The sequence below is a fragment of the Grammomys surdaster genome, unplaced genomic scaffold (genome assembly GCF_004785775.1).
Source record: "Grammomys surdaster isolate TR1022 unplaced genomic scaffold, NIH_TR_1.0 185, whole genome shotgun sequence".
NCBI classification, from domain to species: Eukaryota; Metazoa; Chordata; class Mammalia; order Rodentia; family Muridae; genus Grammomys; species Grammomys surdaster.
In genome coordinates this window covers 10,337,951-10,348,861 of record NW_021604630.1, presented here as the reverse complement: position 1 = coordinate 10,348,861, position 10,911 = coordinate 10,337,951, and positions in this window count along the sequence as shown.

The window sequence follows — 10,911 nt, the reverse complement described above, 5'->3', positions numbered from 1 at the left end:
CCTTCTCCTTCTCCTTCTCCTTCTCCTTCTCCTTCTCCTTCTCCTTCGTCTTCTTCTTCTTCATCATCTTCTCCTCCTCCTCCTCCTCCTCCTCCTCCTCCTCCTCCTCCTCCTCCTCCTTCCTCTTTTTGAAACAGAGGAAAGAGTTTATTTCATCTTATATCTTACAGGACATTATGAATGGTAGTCAGAACAGGAAATCAACCATGAACTTGGAGGCAGGCACTGAAGAAGAGGTGATGTAGGAATAGAATTACTATCTTGTGCAGACTTATTTCTTATTCCAGCTGTTCAGGGATAGCACTTGCAATAGTAAATCATCAGTCAAGAAAATACTCAGTGATCTTTTGCCTACTGGATAATCTGATGGAGACATTTTCTCAACTGAAGTTTCCCTTTTCAGTTTGTCTCCTGTTAGACTATATTTGATTTTAAAAGAAAGAAAGAAAGAAGAAAGAAAGGAAGAGGGAAAGAAGGAAGGAAGGAGAAGGAAGGAAGGAAAGAAAGAAAGAAAGAAAGAAAGAAAGAAAGAAAGAAAGAAAGAAAGGAAGGAAGGAAGGAAGGAAGGAAGGAAGGAAGGAAGGAAGAAAGAAAGACTTTCTTTAAAAAAAAAAAACAGCTCCTGGTTTTGTTGATTCTTTGTATAGTTCTTTTTGTTTCTACTTGGTTGATTTCAGCCTGAGTTTGATTATTTCCTGCTGTCTACTCCTCTTGGATGCATTTGCTTCTTTTTGTTCTAGAGCTTTCAGGTGTGCTGTCAAGCTGCTAGTGTATGCTCTCTCCAGTTTCTTTTTGGAGTCACTCAGAGCTATGAGTTTTCCTCTTAGCACTGCTTTCATTGTGTTCCATAAGTTTGGGCATGCTGTGCCTTCATTTTCATTAAATTCATTTCATTAAAGCCTTTAATTTCTTCTTTGACCAAGTTATCACTGAGTAGAGCATTGTTCAGTTTCCACGTATATGTGGGCTTTCCATTATTTTTGTTGTTATTGAAGACCAGCCTTAGTCTGTGGTAATCTGATAGGATGCGTGGGATTATTTCAATCTTCTTGTATCTGTAGAGGCCTGTTTTGTGACTGATTATATGGTCAATTTTGGACAAGGTACCATGAGGTGCTGAGAAGAAAGTATATTATTTTGTTTTAGGATGAAATGTTCTATAGATATCTGTTAAATCCATCACTTCTATTAGTTTTACTGTGTCAAGTTCTCTAAGAAAGACTGAGGCAGGTGATGCCCTTGGGTGGCACTGGTACTCTTGTGGAGACTTGATGTGCTGGTACAAAAGTGAAGTCTCACCTACTTAGCAGAATCCTTGAGATGAAGTAAACATCTATAGTTGCTAGGAAACAGAGGCATCCCTGCCTCCCACTCTCAAGCCCAGGCAGACTCTTGCTGCTGCTGAGAAACAAAAGTTAAAGTTCTCTACCACTGTCCTAAGAAAGCCTCTCCAAGCAAGAGAAACTTCACTGGCTCAGAATTCTGTACTGATCAAGCAGTATCTTGCAACCCTTGAAAGCTGAAAAATGTGACCATGTAAAGATACACCAGATAGAAAGTAGTCTTTGGATGAAGTAGGAGCAAGGGAAATGTTGAGAAAATACTACCACTGGGTCCCAGAGAAAATGAAGCCAGGTAATGAAATCCTTCCTTGTACAATCCTGGGGGGCATATGAAGTAGGAGGCAAAACAGTGAGCTGCAGGTTTGGAGAGACCCTGTCTCAAAGAATAAGATGAAGAGTGAATGAGGAAGACATTGGAAGTGAATCTCTGTCCTCTATATACACACATATGTGTGCACATGTACACACATATACCATACACACACACACACACAAAGACTATTTTGAGAAAAAAACAAACCATGAGAGGCTCAGTTGTCAGTACACTGGCAGTAAATACATATTTGCAACTAAAAGAAATTCTTCAAACAAAAATAGTGAGATAAAAGAGATGGAAAAGTTACCCACACATAGATATAAGAAAACAATGAAGGTAGTAAACTTGGAAAATTCACAAAGGCATTTTGGTTATAAGTCTTTTTAAAAGAAATTCACTAATGTAAAATACTAATGCATTATAGAGTTTATGTCGTGTAGAGGAGAGACTATATGATTAAAACAGCATAAAAGACAAGAAAAAAATAGTTGTAAAGACTATGCAACAGAAGAAATGATTTATCATCTTAAAGCAAACTGGTATTTTGTAAATTCTATATCAACCACTAAACACTAAGAAAGAGATATATATATAATAATCCAATAAGAGGACATCTTAAAGATCAAACAATCCAAAATAAGTAGAAAAGGCAAAATAAAAGAAAAAGTAAAATGACAAATAGAAAAATAGCACATTTAAATCCAACTATGGTTATTATCACATCAAATAAAATAGGATCTAACTGTTCCCGTTAACAGGCAGAAACAGGAAGTCAGAAAATAGCAAGACCTTACTATGTATATTTTATACATATATAAATAAAGAGAGGGTAAGTGGAAAAGGGATAAAAAAGATATATCAAATTAGCATTAATCAAAAGAAAGCTGGATCATAAAGGATGTAATTTAAAACAATATAAGATCTAAAAAAGAGTATCATATATGATTTTAAAATTACAATAAGAGTGATTTTACACCATGATAATATAATCTACCAGGAAGATATCAGTGCTAAATGTATATGTGCATAACACAGGCTTTAAAGTACATGATGGAAAAGCTAATTTATTCAGATGAAGAAATAGACAAATCCACAACACAACATCAGCACTGGAGAATTCAGCATTAGTGTCTCAGTAATTGATTGAACAACTGTCTAAGAAGGGTACAGAGCGTCTAAATACCACAGACCAGCTTGATCCAATGGCCATCTTACCCAGTGACAGTAAAGACCCATTCTTTCAAGTACACACAAAGTATTCACCACCAGATTAAGTTCTCAGCTAAAATTCAACAAATTTTAAAAGAATGAATTAGGCGTAAGAGATAGGCTATGACCAGCATGGGATCAAGCTAGAAACCAGTAACAGCAGGGTATCTGGGAAATTACCAAATGTTGAAAAATTAAGCACGTTTAAATAAAACCAGAGTAGTTTTTTTTAAAAAAAAACACACATTTTGGATAAAATTGAAACTACAATAGGATCCAAGCCGAACTGTGTTTCGAGGGAATCCGATAGCCTTTAAATGATTGTATTAGAAACTAAGAAAAACCCTACACCAGTTTATTTCTACTTTATGGGCCTAGGAGGAAAAAGGAGCAAATTACAACCAAAGCAGACAGAAGAAGAAAAATAATAAAGGCAAAAAGAGAAATCAATAAAACAGATAAAACCAAACTATGTCTCTAGACTCCCAAAGGTAGCAGAGCGTGTAAGGTAATACGTGTCCAGTTACTAAGTGACTGGGGCTGAGGACAAGCAACCTCTCGTTGATGGACACTCTCTCCACACGCACTTGTCTCTGTGTGTGCAGCACAGCAGGATTTATCATTATTATTCATAAGTAGGTAACATTTACAGGTCAAACGCCCACTTAAATGGCGGGCCAAAGACTGAGCCAAGAGTTCACGATGTCAGGGCTCGTGCTTCCAAACCCCATCATCTCTTCACAGCCTCTCCTGATTCTTTATTTTGAAAGCTGGACTCTGTCTAGAAGGTCCAGGCATCTTTCTCCCACCTTCTGAATGAGCCTGGACTGAAGTAAACCACAAGCAAAATCGGAAATGTTTGCCCACGGCTGAGCTCTCAAAACACCGAGTTCCCACGATTACTTGAAGAAAATTCTTGCATCACTTTTTACATGTTTCATAGAGATCATTCATTAAAATTCTTAGAATAAGGGGCTGGATAGATGGCTAAGCAGTTAAGAACACTGACTGCTCTTCCAAAAATCCTGAGTTCAATTCCCAGCACCCACATGGTGGCTCACAACCTTCTGTAAAGGGATCTGATGCCCTCTTCTGATATGTCTGAAGACAGCTACAGTGTACTCATATACATAAACCTTTTTTTTTATTCTTAAAATACTATCCTTTGGGTGAAAAAATGACATTTTTATATACCATAAAGACCTTTACAGTAGTTAAAAGTTACATCTTTGAGGAATCAATAAATCTCAAATAATCTAAGAAACAACTTAGCTAGGAAGTAATTTGGATGAACTCTCATTTGGGGTGAGTGATTGCCCCCTGTGTCCTTAAACGTTCAGCTGAGACTTGCTTGGGGTGCTGTGCTTTCAGAAAATAGAAATGATGAGAAATCTCTGCTACGTTCTGTCCGCACCCATCTCCTACATGGTGTGCCAATAAGGATAGTACAGATGAACATTTATTGGAAATACTCATTCACATTTACTGAATATGGAAAACCACAGGGTGTCATTATCAGGTTGTCCTTATAGTGAAAATAATAGCAGGCAAATGACTCCTGTTTATAGAGCCACGTCTTAGTTAGGGTTTCCGAGGCTGTGATAAACACCATGGCCAAAAGGAACTTAGAGAGGAAAGGGTTCACTTACTCATTGTTCCATAGAACACTCCATCATCAAAAGCAGTGAGGGCAGGAACTGAATCAGGGCAGTAACCTGAGGGCGGGAGCTGATGCAGAAGCCGTGGAGATGTGCTACTCACTGGCTTGCTCCTCAGGACTTGCTCAACCTACTTCCTTATGGCACCCAGAAGTACTAGGCCAGGAATGACCCCACCCACAATGGGCTGGGCCTTCCATCAATCACTAATTAAGAAAATGCCCTACAGGCTTACCTACAGCCTGATCTTCTGGAGGCATTTTCTCATTTGAGGCTCCCTCCTCTCTGATGACTGCAACTTGTGTCAAATTGACATAAAACTAGCTTTAAGCGACCAGGACACAGCGCTTGAGGGGCTAGAGGGATGAAAGTGGTTATGAACTCTGGCTGCTCTTCCAGAGAATGTGGGTTCAATTCCCAGCACCCACATGGCAGATCACAACTGTCTATAATTCTAGTTCTTGGGGATCCAATGTCCTTTTCTAGCTTCCATAGATAGTGCATGAATGTGGTACACAGACATTTATGCAGGCAGAATACCCACACACATAAAATTATATATATACCTGACTAAGTAGCAATCCTAAAAACAAAGCAAGAAGCTGACTTCATATATAAATTCTTTCACAGAAAGCATGGGTCTATGGAGGAATCCAAGTCTCTAAGCCTTGATATTTGTCCTTTGGAGCACGTATGTATCATTTACAATATGACTTAGGTGCCATGCTAGGTGCCAAGATGTTCTAATTTAACTCTTTCAATGACCCTCACTGAAATAGTATCACTCCTTATTTTATGACTAAAGGTTCAAAGAGGTTACATGGTCTGGGGCTATGAAATTCACAAGAAAAAACTCGGAGCCTTGAAACTCATCTGAGTAAAAGCTGGTCTTACATAGCTTAGTACGGTGGCTCATCAACACAGGATCCTGCAGGTTCCTTGTTCTGGGCTCAGTGGAACCAAAGCAAAGGGTCCCTGAATTCTAGAGGAAGCCAAAGTAAATCAGATCCAAAATCCAAAATGTTTAGCCCTGGAATGGCTAAATGAGAAATGGGCAAATTTATTAACAGCCTACACTTCCTCTGCGGCCCACCTCACGCCACACTGGCGCTGTGTTGTGTGTCAGAACCAGCCAGCTCCCACAAGCACCGCCTGGGCTGAGCTGTTTTCCTGAGAACTCCCTGTTCCAGCTTAAGTCCTCAGTTTGGCATCCTTCCTTTTCATTTAGCTTCTTCACACCACAGCTTGTAGGCTCTGCAAACATCACCCATGCCTACCCCAGAGCCTGCTGGGAAGGCATTTAAGAGTCTTAGTGTAACAAGAATGTTGGTTTCTTTAAATACACAGAAGTGTTGTGTGAATATGTTTTTTTCTTGTTTAATCCCAGATATGGAATATGGGGCTGCTTCAGATTGTCCACAGCAGGTAACTATGACTTGTGCTCTGGCAGGGGCATAATTTTGCCAGCTGAAAATAGTTTACGTTTGGAATTCTGGGGACTCCTCAGAGAGTATAAAAGAGCTGAGCTGTGGTGGTTGCTGCCCCCTGTCCTGTTCCCACCCACCTATCCATGCCCCCTCTCCTGCTCCTGCTGGATTGTTGCTGGATTGTTGGATTTCTGGTTGGAGATAGTCTGACAAGCAAGATCAAACTTGCCCTAAGGAACGTGGCGCCCTTAATCGTCAGGAAGTACTCTGAAGAGATTGACGCTAACTTTCACCTCTGACCTGCTTTCTCTACTAGCTAGTGTTGGGGGTTGGAAGGGTGGAGACGGTGGTAAGAAGAAGAACCGAATAAAGCAGATGAAAGGACGGAAGATCGAAGATCGCTGTGACATACTGAGGGTCTGTTAGCTCTTCTTACCCCTGGGGCAAAATCCCTAATAGGAACAACCCAAAGGAGGAAGGATTTGTGTATATATATATATATATATATATATATGTGTGTGTGTGTGTGTGTGTGTGTGTGTACATATATATAATTAGTATTAATACTAATAATATTAGTATTATTAGTATTAATTAGTATTAGTAAAATTAGTATTAATTAGTATTAGTATATATAAAATTAGTATTAATTACTTTATTTACTTACATTTCAAATTCTGTCCCCCTTCCTGGTCTCCTCTCCACAAACCCCCCACCCCATCCCCCTCACCTTTGCCTCTAAGAGGGTGCTCCCCCACCCCCCCACCCCCCACCACACCACAATGGAAGAGTTAGGGGAAGGAATGAAAGAGCTGAAGGAGACAGTAACCCCATAGGAAGAACAACAATATCATCCAACCAGACCCCCCCATAGCTCCCACAGACTAAACCACCAACCAAAAAGTATGCCTGAGTCGGTCCACGGCTCCTGCTATATATGTAGCAGAGGACTGCCTTATCTGGCATCAGTGGGAGGGGTGGGGCTTGGTCCTGTGAAGGATTTCTTTTGTTCCTGGCTCCTGAGGTTTCAGCTCATCCTGACAGGGAAGGTAGAGTGGGACCGCTTATAGTGGGCAGGGAGGAGAGGGGGACAAAGAGGGGGAAAGGGGAAGAGAGGAAGGGAGAAAGAAAGAAAGAGGGACAGAGGGGAAAGGCGGAGAGAAAAAGAGTACCTACACTAGCTAACTTCCTACTTTTATTCCACGGGGTCACCCGCCGATGGAATGACACCCACATGCAGGATGAATCTTTCTCGGCTTCATTCACCGTCTGGAAACTTGAGCATGTGCACTCCAGCACTCACTCACGGACACGCCCACCAGTGTGCCTCACTAATCCCTTAGGCGCTTCTCAATCAGATCAAGTTGGCAACCAAATTTAACCATCACGGAAGTTAACTAGACATTAGAAATTTGAACCCTGAAGTCTACAGCACCATTATTGATCTGGCCCAATCCCACACCAAGACCATTTCCACCGCCCCACGGCTGATGCCTGCAGGTGTTCATGCTCTTCTGAGGGCAACAGAGCACAGCCCGACTCACCCCAAACCCTAATACAATTCCAAGCATCAACAGGGGCTCGATAGCCCTTTGGGCAAAAATGAGATACACAGGAGACTATGAGATTAAACGGAGAAGCCACGAGTGGCAGCTGAACCAACTCAACTAAGTTATCACCCTGGCTGCTATGCTGAAGAGACAGAGACATTAACCATAACAAAAAGAGGCACCACCATGTCTCCTTCACTGAAAAACAATCTGAATAAACAGAATAGGAAATCGAGTCTTACGGACAGGAATGAGAGAAGCAATTTAATTATACCCAGCTGCTCAGGAATTCTGGACATTAATTCTTAAGTAAATGCTCATACAGACTCCTGAGGAGACAAAACTCAAAGCCATGTCCTGTGTTATTTTGACTCAGGACTGGACCACAGGCATGGCTGCTTCTGTGAACTCAGGAAACAAAATGACTGACTATAAGTCACTGTTTTCCTAATTGTGTTTCAAGCCTCTTCTTGCTACTAACCCAACCTTGAGAGAGAACTATGGAAATCTGCAGGTTTCCCTCCCAGTCATCAGAGGACTGAACCCTGTGTGTAGATGAATAAACTGCTCCAGATTCAAAGGACCTGCAAAAGGTCCAGAGGCAGCTCCTACACAGAGCCAAGAAGGACTGTTCCACCAATGCTGGGCCTTAAGCAGGTATTTCAGACTGTCTTAGGCCCTAGATGGAGTATTGAAGACCATCTTGGGCATCTTGGGTGGATAGTGTATACCACCTTGGACCTTAAATGAAAGCTACAGATAGTCATGGGCCTTAAGTAGATACTGAAGACCATCTTGGCTCAGTGGGGTGGATAATTAGACCTAAAATTTTATTCTGCTTCATGGTTGTTCTTCAAGAACAGGATTTTCTTCAGTTGATTTGTGTATAAATTCATATCCTGGCTTTGAGAACTGTAAAATTTTCTTTTTGTTCATTGATATGAGTTCTGTCTTTAAAACCCTAATGCTTAAGTGTGGAGATTGTATGCCGTTTGTTTGACAGATGGTAGATTTGTGATGCTAAGAGGGTTCCTGTTTGTTTTGTTTGGCCATGCCTTGTTTTTTGTTATTTTATCTCTTTCATATTCTCCTTCTTTGTCTACTGTCTACAATGTGATTCCCTCTCCCATTTCACCCTTTCTCACTCAAGCTTTCTTCCTCATAAATCACCCTTTGAAATCGGGTTTCCCACCAACAGAGCAGCCGTGCTGGTGGAGCCGTCACCATGCCTCTGACTAGAGACCTCTTACACTCTTCCTTGGAAGATGACAAGCAACCACACCCCGGAGAGTAACCATAGCAATGATTCATTTTGACCATTTACGTACTTACATTATGTGGATGAAATCATATGGTGTATATCCCTGTGTCTAGCTCCTTTCATCTTACCATATGACTCATCCTCGGAATGTCGTTTGTTCTCTCTCCTGCTGAATTCCTCTCTACGTGGATATGCCACAAATGATGCTCTTGAAATCACTTCACCTTTGGGTCTAATTTGAATAGTGTTGGTATGAGCCTTCTTGCGTACGTCTTGGTAACTGTCTGAATACAATATGCCTGGGGCTAAAATTGCTTGTTCATAGAGAAGGATTGTGCTGGCTAGTTTTATGGCAACTTGACATAAGCTAGAGTTATCTAAAAGGAAACAATCTCAATTGAGAAAATGCCTCCATAAGATCCAGCTGTAAGGTATTTTCTTAATTAGTGGTTGATAGGAAAGAGATCAGCCCATTGTGGGGGGTGTCACTCCTGGGCTGGTGGTCCTGGGTTCTATAAGAAAGCAGTCTGAGCAAGCCATGGGGAGCAAGCCAGTAAGCAGCATTCCTCCATGGCCTCTGCTTCAGCTCCTGCATCCAGGTTTCTGTCTTGACTGAGTTCCTGTCCTGACTTCCTTTAGTGATGGCTACAAAAGCATAAGCCAAGTAAACCCTTCCTGCCTGAGCTTGCTGTTGGCCATGGTATTTCATCACAGCAATAGTAACCCAGAGTAAGAAAGGGGTGTATGAAAACTCTTGTTACTGCACATACTTGTCAAAATGTGATATTGCCTTTTCTGCTTAATCTGCTTTAGTAATACATGGCAATAGTTCACCACAATAAAGTACTAATTTATTTTGTCACTAAGCCATTGGTTGTCTTCTTTTAGAAGTGTATTTTGGTCATTTCTCTCGCACTTCATTTTGGAGCAAAAAGACCTTTTCCCTGATGACTAATGAAGTTACCATGCTCACAAACCAAATGAGTCACGGAGCTAAAGCGAGACTTAGAACAACTGCCTGAAGCCTCCAGGCTTTTGCTGCCTCCAGAATAGGGAGTTCAGGGTCAGCTGTAGTTAATAACTGTAGCCAAGAAAAGCCAAGAGTGCTAGCCAATGAAAAAAAATCTTAAAGTTCCTTAAACCATGATGAGACTCCGTGTGTGTGTGTGTGTGTGTGTGTGTGTGTGTGTGTAGTTTCTTTTGTAACTCATTGCATAGTTCTCCAACATGAACTTTATACATAACAGTGTCGTGTCAAAAGATGGTGGGTGAACTAAATAATGACATGGCCATTTATGAGTTACAGGGACTGACCTAAAAATTGTGGGGGGGATAGATGGTAGAAAGTGAAACTGTGTGTGAGTAAAAATAGTTGGAAGGAAAGTGGGACAGGAAGAGAGGCAACAAACCCGGAAAACCAAGACAAATCAGAGCAACTGGAAAGGAAAATTTACAAGAACCAATCCTTGAATTTCTTTTTTTAAGTCCAAAGGCAGAAAAAAAAATTTTTTTTTCTGATGACAGATGGACACAGTAGGCCAGAAGAAAAGGCAGTTTTTGAAAAGTATGTACTCTGTGTAAAATCCAATGATTTTTGGCATGTCAGTATTATCCAGGAAAAAAAATACCTCGTCCTGAAAAATGGGAATTTTAGTTCAAGAAATATAAGGCTAAAGATAAAGTTGAGTGAATCAGTTGAAAAGAGACCTAGAAGTGAAGATACTTTAGAGAAAGTTCAGAGAAATAGGAAGTGAAAGGTCGCCTGCATCAGTAACTCAAGGACAAAATCAGAGCAGTAGGGCCTAGAGCAGCAGGTGTAGAGCAGCAGGTGTAGAGCAGTGGGGACTAGAGCAGCAGGTGTAGTACAGCAGGTGTAGAGCAGCAGGTTAGAGCAGTGGGGTCTAGAGCAGCAGGTGTAGAGCAGCAGGTGTAGAGCAGCAGGTGTAGAGCAGTGGGGTCTAGAGCAGCAGGTGTAGAGCAGCAGGTTAGAGCAGCAGGTTAGAGCAGTGGGGTCTAGAGCAGCAGGTGTAGAGCAGTGGGGTCTAGAGCAGCAGGTGTAGAGCAGCAGGTGTAGAGCAGTGGGGTCTAGAGCAGCAAGTGTAGAGCAGCAGGTGTAGAGCAGCAGGTTAGAGCAGTGGGGTCTAGAG